We start from the raw sequence: 22,520 nt of genomic DNA, 5'->3' as shown, positions 1-22,520 counted from the left end.
CAGTTCAACATGGCGGTCCTCATACCTACGGGACCGCCTCTCCTGGTATGCCCCACAGAGGAACCTACGGTCTGCAAATAAAAACATCCTGAAGGTCCCAGGCCACAGAGAGGTTAGGCTGGCCTCAACTAGAGCCAGGGCTTTCTCGGCTGCAGCTCCAATCTGATGGAACGCTCTGTCACAAGAGACTAGGGCCCTGCGGGACCTGACATCTTTCCGCAGGGCCTGCAAGACAGAGTTGTTCCATCAGGCCTTTGGTCAGGGCGCAGCCTGACTCCCTCCTCTGGCAACCTGCACAGAATTTTGCTTAACGGTTGCCATCAATTTGATTTTAATTAATTTTTATAATGAAATGTTTTTAGAATGTTGGATTATTTGATTGTTTGATTATTTGATTGTTGTTAGCCGCCCTGAGCCCGGCTTCGGCTGGCGAGGGCGGGATATAAATAAAATTTATTATTATTATTATTATTATTATTATTATTATTACAGCCCAGTTCATCTGCCGTTTTCACAAATGAGGTAAGGAAGAAAAGGGTGCATAAAAGTCATACTGGAGTAAGAATTATGCAATGCCTTTACATAACAAATTTGCATGCTTTGCATAAAATATCAGTATCTGTATAGGTTTATTATTTATATAGAAGCATACTTTTATTACATTTCTGTTATGTGAAATATCACATTAAAACATAAATATCAAACCTCAGTACAGTAAAATGCAATTAAAATCAATAATATGTTACCGAGATTGTGCCGATTTGCTTACTCGGGTATAAGCAACCCATGAAAACAACCTGTAACAGACTGAAAATATTAAAATAATTTAAGCCATGTGCACTGACAATGTAACATGCTCCAAGTCATACCTACTTTAACCAGAAAATAGTTCTCCCTTTCTCTATATGTACATTTGTTTATCAGATGTGCAAATTGTCCTTCTTCCAAGGAGCTCAGTGGCATGTATCCTCATAACACCCCTGAAAGTTAGGTTCCGTTGAGAGATAATGACTTATCCAAGTCCACATACGGTGCATATCAACCACCTGAGACCTGCATGTAGCCAGAGAGTGACTTCCTTATAGCTCACAGGCCCTTTCCCTGCTTTCCAGTTGACACGTGTGTGTGTGTGTGTGTGTGTGTGTGTGCGTGCGTGCGCGCGCACGCGCGCGCGCACAGAAAGAGAGTAAGAGTGAGTGAAAGTTATGTCTGTAGACATCTATGTAGGAGGGGATCCAGAGGCCCATACCATGGCAGGTTCAGTCCCAAACACCATCATATGAATTCTTGAAATCAGTCTTTCCAGTCCAAAGCCAACACTCTGTTAACTGTGCCACGCTGGCTCCCCAAACCGCCTGCTATTGTGTATTACATATCATCTGCTCATAAAGACTACATATTTACCTTATTTCCCTCATAGCTCACATATGAGCTAGTTTACTCTTCTATTTTACAAAGTTTGATTCATTTAATCTTTTCTGTGATAAAATGCATCAGGAGGTATTTCCAATGACTACTGTCTGATTATCAGTGACAGTGCTGGCCATCTCTGGGGCATTCAGGGTACAATTCCAACCAGCCTTTCCTTACGCACAAAAAAGAGAGGTAAAATATTTCTATAATTCTATCTTTGTGATAGTCTGGTCAGTGTTGCTTGTGCAGGTTCTTTGCTGTTCACTTGTGTTCCTTTGGTGGTGAGAGAGGTTGGGGTAGGCCTAGGGTGTGGCTGTTCATTTGTGGTTGGCTGTGGTGGTCTTTGTTTTCATTAAAAAAAAACCGTTTGCAGGATTATTATTATTCTGTGCATCTCCTCTTTAGTCCAAAGACATTCAGTTTTGTCTTTTGCTAGCCATCTCCCATACAAACACTTTCCAAATGCACAAAGAAAAGCTGAGTATTTTATAGGCAAGGTTATTCTTGCATTCTCTATCTACAAATGATCAGCCTGTAATATTTGATCTACCCATTGCTATCTGAATAGCCTGCTCACTCAGCTGAAGAAACCCACGAAAGGTACACCGGGTGACAGCGATGAGCTATAAAAGGCACAAACACCAGGGGAATATACCTTGTATTCTGGCAAGTCAGACTACATTTTCAGCCCTCTTGTCTTCCAAAATTTGGTGGAGCAGAACTGTAGTAAATTACACTGGTTTGATTGCCTGCCAGCACAAAGAGGCGGACCAAATCAAAAGAAGCAAGAAGGCACAGAGCGGCCACTTGAGAAAGCAGTACAGCAAAACAAGGAACGTGTCTGGTCCCAAGAGATTCTAGGACATTTAAGAGCAACATATCCCAAGAAAACCTCAGGGAAAAGTTAAGTTAATGAAAACTCTGGAGAACTTTTGGTGACATCACCACCCAAGGAAGCAAAGCTCAGATGATTTGTTGCCACAAAGTGGGATTTACAGCAAGGTATCTATTTTATTATAAGCCTATCCATTATTATTTTTTGGCCTTAAAGCTGAATCTTGTTTTTTCAATTCAAAAGTAAGCCATTAGCATTATTACAGATGTCACAATGATTCTGTAAGCTACATTAGAAATAATTCCTAATGATACTGAGCTTTTCCGTAGTACTTTCAAGTGCACAAAGCACTTTACATGAGTTATCTAGTGGAAATGCTTACAATGACCCCGTAAGTCAGTACATTGCACATTGAGGAACTGAGAGAAAGTGGTAAGCCTAAGGCCTTCCAGTTTGCAATCACTCTGACCAGGTCAGGCAAACTATGGCTTGCATTTACCAAACATTGCCTCTAAAGCAGAATCTGAAGCTGTTATTTGAGGTGAGGTTGCAAATCATCCCCTACAGATAGAATACATTAAGATGTGCTAGATTTAATGCTAAACTATGGTGTGGCCATGACGTGGTTATTGGAAACTTCTACTTCAATACCCACCTTTCAATGTGTTATCCAAAGCCTTAATTAGCGTTAGTTGGGGGCAGGGCCGGATTTAGGTTTGATGAGGCCCTAAACTACTGAAGGTAACGGGGTCCTTTAAATGTCCAGCTGTCCTTTGTCAACAACAAATTGTCATTTTTTGTGTTGAATATATGCTATATGGTAATTTATTTTTTTCTCTTATATTTTGGAAATGTACATCCAGTTTTTTCCTTTACATTTTTTGGGAGGCCCCAAGAGAGTGGGGCCCTAAGCTATAGCTTGTTTAGCTTATACCTAAATCTGGCACTGGTGTGTGTGTGGGGGGGAATCAGCTTCATAAACTATAGTTTAAAGTTCGGCTGTTTCAATTAAGCATTGTGAAGACTAATCACAGTTTTCCCAGGTTTGGATGACAGAGCAAGTGTTTGTTAATCTAAAACAGAAACAAAAATTATCAAACTCTTTGTGGCCACATCAGAGGATGAGGTGGTTGTGCATGCTCACAAATCACTGCTGTTTATTACTGTAGCACCAAACTATGGTTTTACATTACTGGTCCATTCTGACTTCATTGTGCCAGATACAAATATCCACAAGAAGCTTCAATTCCTTTCTGCTCCACAACCAAGATTACAAGGACGAAGGACCTCACCACAACCACCACCACCACAAGTAAGCAAAGATGAAGACTCACCAGGTAGAGGAAGATTATGTGTGAAGGGAGGACTCAATCACTTTAATTCACACCCTAAGACATGCAGAACACCCAAACACACAGCCACTTCCACCCCAATTCCTGCAATATGGGTAAACTGCTTACAGGCTTAAGAACATATCATACTCAAAAGGCTGCAGCTGTGTCTTCCAAAAAGGAGAAAAGGGATAAGGAGCCACAAAGCACAAACTCAAGTTACCTACCACCATGCACCACAGAATATAATATATTGACGCCCTAAGAGATGCAGAGTATTCAAACACACAGTCACCTTCACCCCGTTTCCTGCAATATGGGTAAATTGCTTACAGGCTTGACAAACCCAATGTATTCAAAACTGCTGCAGCTGTGTCTTCCACAAAGCAGAAAAGGGATAAGGGGCCACAAAGCATAAACTCAAGTAACCTTGCACCATAGAATATAATCTAGAACACTGCCCCTCAACTTCACTCATTTATACTGCCGACCTCACAATCATCATCTATCCTTCCTTGTAGAATCAGAGCCAGGACATATGGCAACAGAACAAATAGGAGCAGAAGAGCTCCTGTGCAGCTACTTCTTTTGGTTAGAGCGGGGTGCTTATAATACCAAGGTTGCAGGTTCAATCCCCGAACGGGAAAGCTGAATTGCAGGGGGTTGGACTAGATCAGGGGTCAGCAAACTTTTTCAGCAGAGGGCCAGTCCACTGTCCCGCAGACCTTGTGGGGAGTCGGACTATATTTTTTTTTGGGGGGGGAATGATGTAAGAGCACCACGAGCCCCGGTAACTGCTTACCTGTGTCTTGCGAGCGGCAGGAGCTGGCAGCGGTGTCAGGACGATGAGTGGCGCGTGAAAGGGCTCCAAAGAGGGACTGCTTAAAATGGCGGCTGCTCAAGCACGGCTGCTGCTGGCACCAACAAAGCCCAGCCCCCTTCTTCCACTAGGCAGGGCAGGCAGAAGCCAGGAGGAGGGAGGGAGGAGGCGGTGCCGCAGCCACCGCCGCTGTGTGAGAGAGAGGGAAAGAACATGCGTGCTTGCAATCCACGCGGCGATTCCCAGACCGTCCGCGGGCCAGGTCCAGAAGGCAAAAGGGCCTGATCCAGCCCACGGGCCTTAGTAAATGTTGCCTCAAAAAACTGTCTCCCATCACAGAAATTGTCAAAATGTGACTCCTAGCCAAATGTAAACTGTGGAATGGAAGCCTGGTATTCACTTGAACATACGTGAAATGCTCCTTGAGATGCAGTTAAGTCTGGGGCAGAGTGCACTGAGACCAGTGCATGAGAGGACACTGGCAGAAAGAGCAATATGTGTAACCGCCATTCATGTTTTCATTCTCTATTAAGACATAATGCTTGAAGAGAGATCACACTTTTGGGTTAGGAGTTAAGAGTACTCTAATTCATAGTCCAACAATGCAATATATTTATCACGGTAAAAAAAAAAAGGGAGGGGGGTTAAAACCAAAACCAAAAGGCCTTGCATATATAAACTTTATAATTATCTATTTCTTAATTCATTTTCTCTTATGTGCAAACACTTCTCTCTCTTTTTGCTTTCCCTTCCAAAGTCTCAAGTTCATGGTTTTGTTTTTCTGCTGTGACTGCTTATCATGATACACACCCAAAATAGTAAATGGCTCTCAACAGCCTTTTGTAGCCATTTAGGTATTTATGATGTTTATCAATGCAAGAAAAGGATACAGAACACCTTGGCAGATAGCCAGTTGAGGAAATGATTTAACAATATTTTGCTTCCAAACATATTTGTCTGCAGGGCTCACTAATTCTTGCAGATGTATACCATCAGCGACTTAAGATCTTGAGCCAACATTAAAATCAAAGAGGACTGTGTTCATTTTGTTAAACATTGTCAAGCAATGTAATGCTTTAAGTCAAATTAAAAATTATTACTAATTATTCCTATGTAAGTTTAAGGGGTTCACATTACATTAGCCATGTCTACATAACATTACAATGACTGCATATTGTACTGCAAGCTTGCTCTTGGTTAGTTCTTAGGGCTAGAACTAATTGCAGTCAAACTATGAGCAAAGCTTGTGTTTATACAGTAGCAAGCTGGAGCCAATTCAGTATTTTTTTTCTGGTTTAAGTTGTCCCCATCTATGTCACTGAGAAGGATTTCTTCATCAGCCAAACTAAAATGCCACCCTTTTCAAAATTATTTTTATTCTCAAGAAATGCACCATTGCAAGCTTTACATTGCACAACTTTGCTAGAATTGTAAAACTATGCAATAAACAACAACAATAAAACCCAAATAGGCTTATGTAGTATATAATCAAACCAGGTATGCAATTGGCATCTTACCTGTTGGGTAGCAATTGCTCCTAGGATGAATAGTCAAGCGGCAAACTTTCCCTACTTTCCTTCCTCTCCCCAGGTGGTTGCCCTTTCAAAATGAAAACTCTTCTTTAACTCTTTAAAGTTAAGAGACTATGAAAGTGTCATGTGGAACATTCAGCAATGTCACACAAGTAGAGGGCTTGAAACCCGAGCTCTCTGGACCTATATAGCATAGCCAGGAAAACTCTCGGGAACGTAAGCAGAGTGTGTGTCCTTGAAGACTCATTCACATAGCACCAAAATACGGTTTAATGTTATGTGTGCACATATTTTCCCGCAACAGGGATCTTTATGTGTGGACTGGAAATAAACACCACTGTCTTTGGATGGAGAGATGTGAAATGAGTGTACAACATGGACAGAACATGATGGGCATACATTTGCACAGACAGTCCAGATAAGTCAATAATTATACAGAGCACAAAGCTTACATTTGGTTGGTGACAAGATGAACCAGCTCCAAGACACTAGATCCATTCTACTGCAAATGTTTTGCCAAAGTTCCCTGGCAATTAACAGCCTTAACAACGAGGGAAGAAGAAATCTGAATTGTCTTTGTTCATGTTTCTTTGCTAAAAAGACACATACAGATGAAAGAAATGTTTGGAAACCCTCCACAGTTTTTGGGAGAACGTATGTCAAAACACTTCACCTTCTGCAGTTGTAGGCACAGTAGACAAACATTACTTCAACTTCTAAGCCATCTACACTTACATGTAGGCTGAATACTAAGAAAAAATTCAAGAGTTACAGCTGATTCCGAGAAACATACATGCATGTGCACACAACAAACACAACTCTGGTTGCCTTAGTAGAACCTCAGAATCAAATGTGGTAAAATAAGAGCATCTGTGCTAGCTTTTTAATTATTTCTTGCTGATTATGTAAACACTTCAAGAGCAATTATCTATCACCTTCAGAGGCTAGGAAGAGAATCTGCAGCTGCAGGAGACACATGCCACTATTACGTGACAATGTCACCACACCTGTGTAATTCGTGTAACTCATAATATTACATATCAATGGTGATGTGAGAGAACATCTGGTTGTATCTTTCTGTACCTGTCAAATGTAAGAAGACACACTGGTGGATGATGGAAATTCTTATGGTAGTGCATAAGATAATAAGCGAAGACAAATTGCTTCACCAAGGCATATCAAGCACCACTGAGAATGTTGCATACATCTGAAAGCACATTTTCCTGCCACCTATCACACATACTGCTTACACTGGAGGCACTCTTAACTAGGGACAAGGGAGGTATTCAATTTGGTTTTCATTTTAATTCACACCAAATTTTATGTTGGATGTTTCCAACCAAAAGATATGTGCAAAAATGCATACATTAGAGGTGACTTTGCATACATTAACAAAAATAAGGAAAAAATGCATTATATTAGATAAAACGACAAACAAAAATACTGTTGTGAGTTTGGGGTGGTGGGGTTAGTCTGGGTTAAAATCCAATGGAGGATTCCATTGTTGAACTAGCCAGGCAAGTTCCTTTGTGATACAGTTTGTTTCCAAATTACCGCCTAAGTTTGGTTGTTAGTATACTGTCCAAACAACATTCCAGCTAAAGATCAGTTAATATATGCTCTTTAACAAATCTGTTGTTGGTTTTTTAATGTTAAAATTGTGATCAACTATTTATGACATTAATACAGTCAGGACTTTGACGGGTTGTGCTAATTACAAATCTCGGGTACATGATCCGATCAATGCCAGAGTATGGCAATACATACATATAGCCCCCACGCCTGACACATATACCAGTAGTAGATCAATAGGGGAGGGAGAATCTCATGTGTGGTGGTAGATATGAGATGCACATATGCACTGGATCAAGCCAGTTTACTGTTATGAAACAAGGGTAGCTACCAGCATTATACAAATATAAATATATGTCGCAATAATTCAAATCAGATGACATTGTGACACATTTAAAAGGTGTGTTGCCACCTTGACTTCATGGAATATATGACTATGGACATATACTAAAGAATTACTGGTGGTCAACTGATATGCCAAACAATTCTGAGCTACACAAACTCTCTCAATGAGCCATTAAGAATCATTCTGTACAACTCAAAAACCTACTAGCAATACATCAGTCCAACAAAATGTATTTCATTGACTCTTTGGAATAAACACAGCAAAACTTCTCCTAGTTAAAAATGTTAGCACAGGACTATGAAGGCATGGTAGAAACAGGTCTCATGCGGTATTTCAGTCTCTCTCTTGAAGCATGGCATTTAGGTACAGGTGTTAAAAGGTGAGCTATGGGTAGTCACAGACCACACGGCTCTGAAATGTGGCTTTTAAAAAACATATCTTTGCATCTAACACAGGAGCTAGGGGATCAGAGATTACAACAGTGGAGACTCTCCACGAAAATGAATGCTGACAACAAAAAATGGCTCCGGTTTCCGCCCCCTGTCCCCAATTTTCTCTCCAAGACTATTGATATTTAGGACTACTGAGCCACTCCACACCTCTTTCAAGGCAAATAATTTTTGCAAGGCAGATACTTCATCGGAATGCCCCAAAGCAGTGAAGTTGGTGCTGGAATTCCCCAGAAACAGTTCTATGCTGTGCTGAAACCAAACGCCTGTTTTCATTCTATGGCTACTCCACTCTGCCAAATTAAAGCAAAAGCAGCAAATGCAGTGATCAGAACAAAATAGCTTGCAGTGATTTCTATTATTTTGCCACGTGTGAAAGTAACAAGGCACTGTGTTTCTAACAAGGGAAAAGCCTGCAAGGTTTTTGTTTCTCTCTTCATTATCTTTCAACAATTGTTTCCTCCCAGGCCATGTAACAAAGAAAGATGAAGAGGTCCCCAGTTTTCTAATGCAATAAAAATAAAAGGACAGACGATGGAAAGGGTGAAAGAGGTGAAGCATTTCACTACAATTCATATTGAGTTGTCTTTTTCTGTTTTTTAATTACGAAACCAAAAATAGCACAATGTAGTCTGAGTCACGTAGCTGCTAATTATGCTACTATTTCAAACATTCCAGTGTCATTCACAGCCACGGTGCAGAAAGAGGACTTTATTTTGTTCTAACCATGTCATTTAAAACCTTTTGTCATGAGGGGAATAGTACGAGCACAGTCAAAATATGAATACAGAGCTGACAAAAACAACTCAAAATTCTGCAAAGATGTTGATATTTAGATAAAACAATTCCAATAGCCACACAATTGCAGAAGAATATGCCGTTATAAGCCACCAACTTTTCTTGAAACCCTAGTACTCTACAGATGCATCGCTAAGCAAAGTGCTCCCCTGGCGTCGTTCTCCAAACCATTAGAGATTGTGTAGTCAGCTACCACCAATAGTAGGGCCAGGGTCAGTAGCTGCTGTCTTTGGGGAGCTACCATGGTCCCACCACCTTGATAGGGCCCACCCTTCCTGTCCACAGTCTGGAACTCTGAGCAGCAGCAAGTAAGCTGGGTCTAGCCTCCTTTAAAAAAAAACCTTCCACAATGCTGTATGGGAAATTTACATGGTAGTTTCACCTAGCTGCCCACACTGTTAGGAGCACGGCTGTTGGCTGCCACCAACAGTTAAGCCCTGCGTGGGCCACCAGTTAGCACTTTGCCATACCTCCCTCCAAATCTAGAAGCAGCCCTAAACCAAGAATCAACTCGAGCTCAACAATTCTTATATGTTACTTCTGCATAGAATACAAGACTTCTGGTTGCAAAGGCCCCAAATACCTATTTCCTGAAATAGCTGGCTTCAACTACCCCTAGGCTTGTTGAACATCCAGCCTGAAGGATTCTGAAGAACTCAAAAAGCTTGCTCCCTCATTTTGTGACTTTGGTGTTGGTTCTGATATAAGTATACACCTACTGTGATTTTTAATGAGGGGTGTTTTTTTAAGGTGCCTATATCTTTTAAAATAATTTAGTTTTATGTACTATATTTGAGACTTGTATCTTATGTATCGATAGTTAATAGTAGTAAATTAAAAAATTAAATGTATAGCACAGCATTGCTCTTTGCAGTGCGCAAGAGGGCAGATCCCTTGCAACTATGACATAGGGAAACAAAGGAAGGGAAGAAAAATGGAGACCAGGATAGAAAGGGGGAGAATGTGCAATTGTTTTGAGTTTCATGTGTTGAGGCTTGGCTATAGGCTTCATTGCAGAAAAGCATGTTCAGTATAACAGCTGGCTCTTTGCAAAGCAACCAAGGAACAAAATGTATTTTTAGGGAAGAGCTACAAGGCAATTGCTCAGTTTGCTAAACTAGAAGTGTGGGAAGCAAGTGCCATGTTGGGTTTTACACAAGCCTATTCTCTTGATCCATAATTCACTTATTCCACTATTCTTGGTGTGGTTAGGAAGCAAGGAAGAAGCAGGGATGGTGCCAGAAGCTGATTAAGCCAAGTTGCAATGTCAAACTCCCCTGCTTGATTTCCATTGAGTAAATCTGATGCAAAGTGAAAGATAGTGCTTCTCAAAAAAAATCTCTACATACTCCCATTTTTCCATGAGAAAATGCAGGGCTTTGGGCCTTGAGCCAATTGGTATAACTCTTGCCTGAAGCTCCTTCAAGCCTGGAACTGGTTCTGAATTTGCATATCCCTGCCATGCAAGCTATACATCCTACCTCCGCCCTGCTGTATGAATTATCACTGATACGTTCTGGCTTGCAGAGATGGACATATCCCAGCCCTGGAAAAAAAACTCTTGTGAATCTGTGCACAAGCACTGCACTTCTTTCCTAGCCCACGCTGCTATTTGAGAGTCAGACTCAAAACAGGACATGAAGGCAACAGTTCAGTGCAGTCTGATTTTCATAGCAAAAGAGGAACATGCAAGCAGGGAGCTGCTGTCACTTTCCTCCTTGCAGCCCCCTCTCCCCAAGTGCCTCCCCCCCCCCCCGAGCTGAGCTCATTTGCTGTATCAGGAACTTGGTCAAGAGAAAGGGAGAAAAGGCACCTGAAGGGACAGGCCATAGGAAAGTAAGCTGTAGTCATGGAAGTGTGGTGAAGACCACCTGTCCATGCACTTCTTTTGCTGTTAAAATCTGTCCTTCTTCCTCACATCCTCATCCTACATGATTGGGAAAGGCCAAAGTTCAACACACATAGACTTGCCACAATCAAACCTAACCCTCTAATTGATCCTTCTTCTCCATGCATTACAGAACATCAGCATAGCCTCCGAGACACAAAAACACTAATTAAAATATAAAGCAATTGCAATTTTCCTTGTAACAAAACTACTCCCATTACTTACTTCAAAGAGCAGGAGTGTTCCTAGGTGCAACCTCCTTTGGCCAGGTGCTGCAGCACTTTCCCCTGAAGTCTGTGCATTAAAACTTGTTCATTGTGCTCAAGGATGCTAGAATTAAAAACAAAACAAGAAATGTTCAGAGAAGAAATGTCACTTCAAGTGGTTGGCTGGGAAATCCCTGCACTATCCTCAATGTGCTTCTGATAACTTTAAGTAAGCTAGTTTTGGAACCAGAAGTGAGGAGAAGAAGTGGTTGTTTTTGTGGATTGTGCCCTTTTGTTATCTTCGCAGCCTAAATGGATTTTTTCAAACACTGCCTGTTAGCATGGTTGTTAACATTCTTTGATGATCAACTGCTGATTAAACAGACTATGAACACATAGAAAACAGGAGTGACCACAGAGAAATCTGGAAAAATAATCATTCTGATAAGCCGCATGGATGGTGCAGTAAGAAGGTAAATCAAATGAATTACACAATCTTCCTTCCCCAATCTAAAGGTTACCTTCACCCTCCTCACGCCTCTGCTGCATTCAACACCTCCTTCATGACCACATCAAAGATCAGCTTAGCAAGCATCAACCTAGAGTCTACTCTTCTTTACATGATCAGTTTTCTGCTTTCCAAGCAGTGAGAAAGGGGGCTCTTCTTCCTGTGTTGATCATTTAACACTATACTGTCACCTACCACTGTTTCTTTAGACTGCCAAAGAAGTAAACAGAGTTCTTAAAAGTATTTTAATCTTTCCTCTATCCCTTCAGTGGAGGGTGAACTCACACACTGTACTCTTTTTGCAGTTGCACTGGGGCTTAGTTCTGCACACACTTCTTAGCTGTTGCAGGAGTTCCAGAAAGTTTCCATCAAGGGAGCACAACCGCTGTAAGGAAATGTCATTTCCCCAGAGCTCCAAACACAGCAAATAGTTGCTTGGAAAATATTATCTCCCCACCCCAAACCAAGTAAACACTCATTGCCTTATCAAATAAAGCATGAAGTGTTGTGATATGTGTATCACAGGTCCCTATTTGATGCCCTCTGGGATACAACAGGGATGAGACAAAAGTTGGGGGCACTCTTTGATTGCAGTAAAATTATTTCCCCCTTTTGGAAGCTTTTGGGGATAATATCAAAAGAGTGTGTGGAAGTGTTCATCTATTCAGACTAAGGGCAATGCAATGTGCAATGCAAGAAGCTTTGCCCTTGGCTGCAGTCATCACACCAACAAAACTGATGTCATATAGCACTGCAACCTTGGAAGGCAAATGAGGCCACCACCTTGCTGAAACTAATCATTTCTGGCCAGTAACTGGCAATATTTTGGCTCCTACAAAAGCACAATGTGGCATTCAAGTGAAGTTTTTTGTAATTAGGAAAGTAGCCTATTTAAAATGAATAAAGCCATAAAATAAGCATCAGTTCACTGCTATATTATATGAGAGATCCCCCCCCAAAGCACGAGAATTAACTTCAGTAATAAATGTTGAATATTTACATCTCTCTTCCTTCCACCCTTCCTTCTCCGTTATTCTTCATCTCTGCATTTTGCTCTGCCCCCCACCCCGCCTACCACAATTATTCCTTTTTATCTACCTACAATTCCAGGCCCCTTCTTCCAGGACACACCATCTTCCACCTGGGTCCTGTCAGTGCAAAACTGTTTTATTTGGTTTCCAATTTGTCAGTACAGCCTAGAACAGAATCTCTTTTCATCACTATTTGCTTCAGCTCCTCAGAAAGTTAGTTCAAGCACAACAATCTGCCCGTCTTTCACAGTGAAAACAGATGCAAAGAACTTCTTCAACTTTCCTGCAAGCCCTTTCCCCCCTTTTCATTGATTGTCTGTACAAACCCTTATCATAAGGTCCACTTTTGGATGTCACTGTACAAATTATCAAGGAAAGCAAATCAAAACATCTTTGCATTGTAATGCTTGAATATGTTTAGGTTAATGGGGCAACTGGTTCTTTTCAGTGCCTGTCCAACATGAAAACATTTGCAGTTGTTCTAGATATTCTGCTAGATGTATCCCCCTAGACAGATCACTTATAACGTTGGGGCTGTTTATTGGACTCATTAGCTTTGCTTTATTGTACACTCCTTTGTCTTCTGGCTTGATACCTTTCTAGGGTATAGTGTCTTACATTTCACAATGAAAGAGCATCCAGTTACAGCTGCCTTCAATTGATAGATCAATCCTCAAAGAGAGGTTGACTACATCTTCGACTGAATTCTTGCTTCTTTTCACCTTATTCTGAAAACACATGAGTGGTATCCAACTAAATCATACTCCACTTGGACCTGTCAAAATCTATGACTTAACTGGATACCATCTTATGCCTATATGGATAAACACACATCAAAATGCTAGCTGCTGTTCATTACCCTAATAAATATTGGCAGCTCATATGGCTTTCTTACAGCTGAGTTATATTAATCCACATATTCACCCACTCAAGTTAAAGGAAAAGCTTCAGTCTAATGCTTAATAAAACTGTTAAAAACATTTGCTGGGTCATGCCTGCATTTTCTCTACATGCTTTCCAAAACCCTCATAACAAAACTGTTCTGTGGGAAACTGAATGAATTACTACTGTCATGGGATCATTTTACAGCTCCTAAATAAGATATACTATAGCTGCCTCACAGTTTTACTACCTCAAGTGCTATGTTTGCATACTATGAAAAGTAGCTTATCAGCAGGAAGCATAATTTTCGGTTACCTAATTTGGATTGGTCAATATTTCCTCTCCCTGCAACTCAGCATTGGGTCAGCAGTCTCACTCACCAAATCATCCAAGTTCCCTGAATTTCTTTACACCAATTCTAAAACAACTGATGCAGTTAAAGGTCATGTTGATTTGTAGTACTTGTCAAGTGATATAAATGATAAATATTCCACAGTCAATAAATTACTCATAACAGACAATTAGCAACTTTCAATGTGTCTCATTCTACAAAAAGGGAATATGATGTAATAAAACTGGGGTAGGGACTGCATTGATGAATGCTCCCCCACTTTAAAAAAAAACCAAAAACTTCCTGCAGAGGCAAAACCAGATATTCAGGATAAAGTAGGAGCTGAAACCTGAGGTAAGGAGTTCCTAAATGACTGTGCTTCACAGTGTCCACTACTGACATTGTGTATATTATAGTATCCCTAGGCCATGCAGCATCTTTAAAACAGTTGCAGTATACAAATAATGGGGGGAAATTACAGTTAATCAGTAACAATGGAAATTCTATTTAAAAGTGCTCCTTGAAATTGTATCACTGACTTTTCACTTCTCCACTAACCCCAGAAATAATGTCCACTCCCCTTCCACAATTTATTTCCCCCCTCAGTGTATAATACAGGGTTGCTCCCCTGCCACCATGCCAGGCTGCAAATGGGTAGCTGGGTTAATCTGTTGCAGCAAACAACAAAATACTGTGGCACCTTAAAGGGGTGCTACAAGACTTTGTTGTTGTTGTTTTCACTTTCTAAGTAATACTACATAATGTATCAAGGAGGCAAAGTTGGGCACAATTTAAAGAAAAACATACAAAAACACACAAGAAAACCACCATCAGGACTGGGATTCAATGTCCAAAAGGGGTCAAACTACACATCCACTAGATACAGAGCATGCTGCTATCCATCAGTTTTTCCCTGAGGAATCCTCTTTGGTAAAGCAGTCCATGGGGAGGGGAGGTTCATCTTTTTCTTTTCCAGTACAATTGACACACACCTGTTTGTATGGCTAGGAGTATTAGAGGGAAAAGTTCTCATTTTGTATTAATTTCCTCGTTGTATGCCCTCCTATGATACAGGAATGCTCTCCATGAAACAACTGGAAACATAAATTCATGGGAGGAAGAATTCCATCTTTAAGGAAGAAGAAATGACAAAGTGAACTCAGTCAACCCACTGAAACACACCTGGGAAGTACACCAGACTTGAAATCAACATGGACATCTGGTTCCCATGGGCGGTATCCAACGTGGTAGTTCTCTTAGCAGAATGGTTTTTGTTTGTGCCTCAGATCTCCCCATCCACTATGGATTTGGAGAGGGGTACGAGAGGAGACGGAAGTTCCAGAACTGCTTCCTGGGTTACTACCCTGGAAAGACAGTAGTAAGTTTGACAGCAGTCCTGAAGAGGAAGCTGTTCTGACAGAATTGGCTATATACCCCCAAGGCTAGCCTAAGGTCCAACAGTCATTTCTTTCAACGACGACAGCTATTTAAAATACATGAAACATCTTGTTATACAAGACTACCGTAGCTCCCAATTATGGCTAGATCTTGGTGTGAAACAGCTCATGTATATGGAAGAACATAAGCAAACAATATACATTATTCAAAGGGATATGTAAGCCACAGCTCATTAAAGAGAAATATCAGCCATCTCCACCTTCTACCCTAGCACTTCACCCTTGTCTCCTGAAAATATCACTCTCTCATGCTGAGCTGTTTATGTATTTTGAAAACACAAATTATGTCATTAGTCATTTTTTAATGTGACGGTAAACTGCAATTACATAACTTCAAATGTTCACAGAATATACCTGCGGCAAACATAGCCAAGTAGCAGGAAGGGGCTTATCCATAAGTAATTATTTAAAAAGAAAGAAAAGGAGATCAGTGGATTTCTTACCCACCAACTGCTCCTTTTCTTCAGTGGCAGCTGCTGACTTTTAGTTCATGGTTTTTAACACTGGTCCCATTTCCCAAACCAGATCTCATAAGCAATTTAAGGGAAAGGATGCCTTTAAACATAGGAAGAACACCATAGTTTTATTACTGAGAAACATACATTATTATGTATGTGGTCACAGACTGATGTTGAGACTTCCTTGTGAGAAGGGAAGAACATGACTTCCAAAGTTGAGCTGTGTCACAGGACATATTGAATTTGTACGTTTGTTTTTTAAAAAAAGGAAGATATGCATTCCAGTTGCTAAAAGTCAAAACAAGTAAATCAAAACTTTTAAAATATTGGGCAGATTTTCATATGTTAGTCATATTAGGCAGAAGCTTTAGACCACATTGATAATATTATGGGTTTAATTTGAGCCAGATGCCCCAAAGGTCAGTGTGAGGCATTATGTAAACTCATGACAAAGAAAGGTAAAGGAAAGCAAAACACATTTTTCACTCCCTCTTCAACCTCTAACCACAGCCTTGAACTTAGCTGCCTAGTAATGGCTTTGGGACTGAAGGAGAATTTTGGGAACCCAATCTGCTCTTCTATCCTTTAAGCTGTGCAGAGTAGAAGGAACATGCTCATGAAAATTGATATTGAGAGACACTAACCACATGGTATGCACCTCCGATTCCACCTTCCCCTGGAATATCTTAAATTGTAAGTGGCCTGTCTTTAAAAAGAAATGAAATGTACTTTATTAACATATGGAACGGTTTGCATGGAATGAAAGTGATTTTATAACAATAGGTAGAGTACCTTGCACCACGAAGTAATCTCAGCCAGTCTTCATAGAACTGATATGAAGGAGAATATCTTCCAGGTTGGGTTAGGGCAGTGGTTCTCAAACTTTTTGTTCGTGCCACACCATTTTTTAAAATCTTTATTATAAAGGAGTCTTCTCCAGCACACAGTTTGAATGGCGATTCTGTATCACAACTAGGTTTGCCCTCTCCTGCCACACCAGTGTGGCACACCACACCCTTTGTGAACCACTGTGTTAGAGGGAAAGGGAATCCATCAGTCTGACATCCACAGCTGACATACAAGAGATATGATCACTTTCAATGAAGAGGAAGACTAAAATAGAGTTTTATTTATATACCAATGTGAATTATCCATATTTTGTATACAAATAATTTCAGGACTTCACAAGTGCAAGATCTCTCAGGATCTCCTAGACCTCCTACAAGGCCTCAGAGAAGCTTGGAAAGCCATGGGATGTTAAACCTCAGCAGTAGTAAGAGAGATTCCTCATATCATTCTCCAAGATCCCGAGATGGGCAGGATCAGATTCACTCACATGACCCTGCCCACTCATCAGAACACCTGCAGAGGTCCAGCTCATGTGCTCACCATCAAGATTGCTGGGCACAAGCAGTGGGGCCTTCACACTTACAGAACTCCCTCCTGAATGAATTACACTTGGCCACTTCAGTGCAGGCTTTCAAGTGGCCCTTAAAACCACCTCTCTTCCAGGCTGCCTTTCCTTAATATGTTTTCAGCTACGAAATTCTGAGCTGCTCCTTAATTTGGAAATCATAAGGCTTTAACAGGCCTACAAAGTCTAGATGCTGTTTCATGATAAAGTGTGCCCATCAGATGGTATAAATCATCTCCGTATGAGTGTACGCTGCTTTGTGAGGGCATGGCCCCGAAAGGTGGTTTATGAAGCTGTTTAATCGCTAAACTTCTACTGAATTATGTAGAGGTCTGGAAAGTAATAAGACAAGATGAATTGCAAACCTTGCCATAGTTCAGTGCTTACAGAATCAAACTCTGCCACCTTCATCTTGGAATTGGGGAAGTAGGGTGGAAGTTTGCCTCTGCAATTCTTCTTGAACTTTGGAGACACAATGAATGGACCCCTGTATATTTCTATTTAGGTGTTTTTTCTGTAAAATCCTTTGGAAATCTGTTAGCAATACAGTGGTACCTCGGGTTACATATGCTTCAGGTTACATACGCTTCAGGTTACATACTCTGCTAACCCAGAAATTGTGCTTCAGGTTAAGAACAGAAATCGGGCTCCGGCGGCACGGCGGCAAGCAGGAGGCCCCATTAGCTAAAGTGGTGCTTCAGGTTAAGAACAGTTTCAGGTTAAGAACAGACCTCCGGAACAAATTAAGTACTTAACCCAAGGTACCACTGTATCAGGTTAGCACAATCAAATATATAAAGGTGAACCATTCCTGAAGCTACTCCCCCTTCTGCAAAGTTTACAGATTTTCATGTTGCAATGCTACGACCTGTAAAATAATTTTCTAAAGGTGTTCCCAATCTCTTCTTGTTAATATGATACCACCATTCATTTTCATTAAAAAGTAGAAAAATATTAGACACACCTAAGTCTTCAATTTGTCCACCAGAAGAAAAGCAGCAAAAATCTTATTTACATTACTCAAATTTTAAGATATGTATTGTGACAACAGCTTCTGCAGTGGTATCTTTAATCCAAAGTTAGCAGAATGCTCCAAGCTACTTCAGGACTGTTTTTCAAACTACAGCAACCAGCACCTTTTGCGTGACCACCAACACTGAAATTGGAATGCAGGGTTTTCCCCCACCTCCAGAGATGCCAGAGTTCATGTGGCCAAGGTTCTCTTCATCAAATGAGCACAAGGCCAGATGACTATCAGAAACTCAGGGAGGTGGGGGAAATCCCACAATCTTCTCAAGGTTTGTGGCTACACATAGACAAGATTTCTGAAACAATAATAGCAACCAAAAACACTAACGTCTTTTAGAATAACAGTGACAGATATACCAATACAAAATTATTATTTATGGTGCATTAACTGCTGGAAACACAATCAGTCTCCACTTCATGCAAGTGATGAACCAAGTCATGGAGTTAAAGTTAACCATTACTTCTCATTGGATGTAACCAGAACACTATGGACAATGGCTTCCAAACAAGCCAGGACATGAAGCCATGGCTTAAAGTTGGCTTATGACTCCTGCTTTGTTTGGAAGCTGTGAACAATAACTCCCAGTTTGTAACATGAGACTATGGTTAACTGTGGCTTCCCAGTCTGTTAGCCCAATCACACAAGAAAGAGGTGGCTGTGTGTGGGTACATAAAACTCTTGCACATCCTGGCTTAATAAACCAAAATTTGATCATGTGAAAGAGATGTATTCAAGGCTGCAACAAAAGGCATTTTTACCTAGATATTTAATTGAACAGCTCAGCTTCAAAGAATGGGAAGATGAAGGGTTCCAAAATAAAAGCATTGCAACATACAATTGTCATCATCACTTCCAGGATTTCGAGCAGCAAGAAGGCACTTGAATTAAATTACCTAAATTAAAGTTGTAATTCCATCTTCAGTCTGTGATGATACCAAACACCCTGGTTGAAATTTCAGACTTATTATGAAGTGGAATACACTACAGAGACAGTAATGAACAGTAAAGTTCATCGCTGAATTATTGCTTATAATTAAAAGTATGGTTTCTGCTATACCCATTCTTAAAGTATGTTAATAATAACCTAAGAGAGACTAGGGACACGGGTGGCGCTGTGGGTAAAACCTCAGCGCCTAGGACTTGCCGATCGCATGGTCGGCGGTTCGAATCCCCATGGCGGGGTGCGCTCCCGTCGTTCGGTCCCAGCGCCTGCCAACCTAGCAGTTCGAAAGCACCCCCGGGTGCAAGTAGATAAATAGGGACCGCTTACAGTGGGAAGGTAAACGGCGTTTCCGTGTGCTGCGCTGGCTCGCCAGATGCAGCTTGTCACGCTGGCCACGTGACCCGGAAGTGTCTGCGGACAGCGCTGGCTCCCGGCCTATAGAGTGAGATGAGCGCACAACCCTAGAGTCTGTCAAGACTGGCCCGTACGGGCAGGGGTACCTTTACCATTTTAAGAGAGAACTGCCACTTTAAAAACACAAATCATGCATTTCCATACCCAATGTGTGATACTGCATCTGTTGCCGTTTTAAAAAATTATACAATCAGTACCTGATAGAAAACTATGCAACACTTGGTGGAACCCAACTGCTATGCTAAATATAAAAGACCTGGAGACGCTTAATCAAGGATGACAGAAGTCTGCAAGATAACTGTAGGCCAACCCCATGGACCAAAAATCAATAATAAAAAACTACAACTGCAATTCTTAGCACACATTCTAGAAACTACTCAATAGGATTTACTTCTGAGGAAGTACTTTGAATGCATATGCAATACTTACATTTATGACTAACATATAATTTGTGATAAACTAATAGCCACACAACAGAAAGGTACAGTACTCAAGTAAGCTAGTATTTATACACATAAATCAAATCAACACACACGTGTTCCAAGAAAGAAAAATCAAACACTTAATATTATTGCTTATTAGTACAGCTCACACACTTTTTCTGATGCATGCACAGAGTTCACTTTATAAGCAAGAGAGATGTACTCTACGTGACGTTTCAGAAGCTGAAGCAAATCAAGATGCACACAGGGTATACAGTCTCAGTTTCTCAAAGTTTCTGACTTGTATAACTTGTGTGGAGTAAGCACTTTACCCAAGAGCATATCGACAAGGCTTTGAAGACTACTAGAAAGTAGTTCCTTTAAACCATGTGCCAATATACATATATTAAACATATGTTCATGTTAGGATACTAGGGAATAAGGTCCGCTATCCTAGAGGAACTTAATTCCAAGTATATGTATCTGTGTAAGGACACAGTAATTACATAAAAGGAACAGGAACAGGTTTCCTTACTTGAAAAATGAAACAAAATCCAAGGACCAGTCCACACAACTGAAGCCCAGCGTTACTGGACTACAAGCACCATCACCCCTGACTACTGGCTCTGCTTGCTGGGGCTGATGGGAGTTGTAGTCCAACAACATGTGGAAAGCACCATGTTGGCTACCCCTACTCTACAGCACCAAACCAAGTTAGGAGCCAGCTGCTCCATTACAGAAGAGAAGAAGAGAAAGAATTGCTTCAGATATCTGTCATGGGGGATACAGAGCATGGGCAGGAACTCCCAAGACGGCCACATGATCAGGGATTTAATAGCTGATCATCAGCCTGAATCTACATTGGGCACCTACCAGCAGGTTCAAAATACGGGTTACAAACATGGCACTTAACAGCTAAAAGAAACCAGTAAAGTGATGCATTGAGTTTCCTGTGAGAGATGTAACACAACCTGTCCTCTGGAACTGCGCATACACACATAACTGATTGGCACCCTGTCTGTAATAGAAAATATGGATAGCTAAGGGTGGGGGGCATCATTGCTTGTTGCCCCATTTCTCCATTCAAGCTTTACAATTTAACGAGATGAATCCTCTCATTTATCTGACATCAGGAAGCATCATGTGCAGCATACTAGTCACAGTTTAGTAATTAATGCTTCGACTATTAAGAAAAATGTTTTAAGATTTTAAAAAGCTAGCTAACTTAGGAACTTTTACACAGTTCATGGAAGCCATGAACTGTAGCAAAATAAAGATCTACAAAGCAAATAAAGTGAGTGTGTGTGTCAGAGAGAGAGAGAGAGAGAGAGAACGCGCACATAATCACCCTGTATACTGAAAAATCAGAAGGTAAATTATAACTAGTTAAAACAAAACACATAACACTGTATTGGGCGAAGCTGTGAACATCAAGCATACCAATTTCAAAAGACTAAGAGAAGATGAGTAAGTGTGCAAACCAGGTTCTACAGCAATGCTTTTAGTTGTCAAACCACAACAGAGAGAAAATGTGTAAGAGGAGTCTGTTTCACTAGCAATGAAGACAGCTCTTTAACTGAAGAGAGGTGCATACTTCACAGGGCTACTGCTAGGGAAACTTACTAGCAACAATAAAGTCAGATACTGGACTTATTCCCAAGAGTAAAGTACACAGAAGAAGAAGAAGAAGAAGAAGAAGAAGAAGAAGAAGAAGAAGAAGAAGAAGAAGAAGAAGAAGAAAACAGACACTGGTGGTATAGAAGAGCTGCAAGAAACTAGTTTACATACACAAGCACACACAATATTCTGAAGGAAACTCAAGAGTACCCTAGAAGCTCTGGATGGGGATTAAGAGGAAGAAAGTTATTTCTATTTGCCAGAAACAGGACAATCAAATATAAGAACAGCTTTTTGAAGTGTTATTTATTAAATTTGTATACTGCCCTATGCCTGCAGGATAAAATCACAATATAAAAACACAAAATACATAATCAAAATAAAAACAAGGACAACTCAATACATATACATGTACATACCATATTTACTCGAGTCTAACGTGCCATCAAATCTAATGTGCACCTCAATTTTCAGAACCTTGAAACCAAAGAAGTACCGTATTTTTCGCTCTATAGGACGCACTTTTTACCCTCCAAAAATTAAGGGGAAATGTGTGTGCGTCCTATGGAGCGAATGCAGGCTCCTTGGCTTCAGCGATAGCAATGCGAAGCCTCTGAAGCGCAGAGGGAGCGCTCCCTCAGCGCTCCAGAGGCTACGTGTTGCTTTCGCTGAAGCCTGGAGAGCGAGAGGGGTCGGTGCGCACCAACCCCTCTCGCTATCCAGGCTTCAGGGCTAGCTGCCTGAAGCCTTTGGAGCGCAGCGCAAATTCCTGCTGCACTACGAAGGCTTGCGGATAGCCACCTGAAGCTTGGAGAGCGAGAGG

General features: G+C 40.9%; 1 protein-coding gene across 20 annotated transcripts in view; it reads right to left on the bottom strand.

Moving 5' to 3' along the window:
• Positions 1-22,520, bottom strand: part of ATXN1 (ataxin 1) — a 224,714-nt gene that overhangs the window by 141,627 nt on the left and 60,567 nt on the right. For 19 of the 20 annotated variants that reach the window (XM_079983278.1, XM_079983281.1, XM_079983279.1 and 16 more), the window contains one exon: positions 11,210-11,314. The gene's annotated coding sequence lies outside the window, so the exon portion shown is untranslated. Of the gene's footprint in view, positions 1-11,209; positions 11,315-16,649; positions 16,671-22,520 lie in introns of those variants that run through there. The other variant, XM_079983274.1, reaches the window with a different exon arrangement.

The sequence above is a fragment of the Podarcis cretensis genome, assembly GCF_951804945.1.
Source record: "Podarcis cretensis genome assembly, chromosome: 7".
Classification (NCBI taxonomy): domain Eukaryota; kingdom Metazoa; phylum Chordata; class Lepidosauria; order Squamata; family Lacertidae; genus Podarcis; species Podarcis cretensis.
Note: the sequence above shows the minus strand (reverse complement) of the source record. Positions and strands in the feature narration are given on the sequence as shown.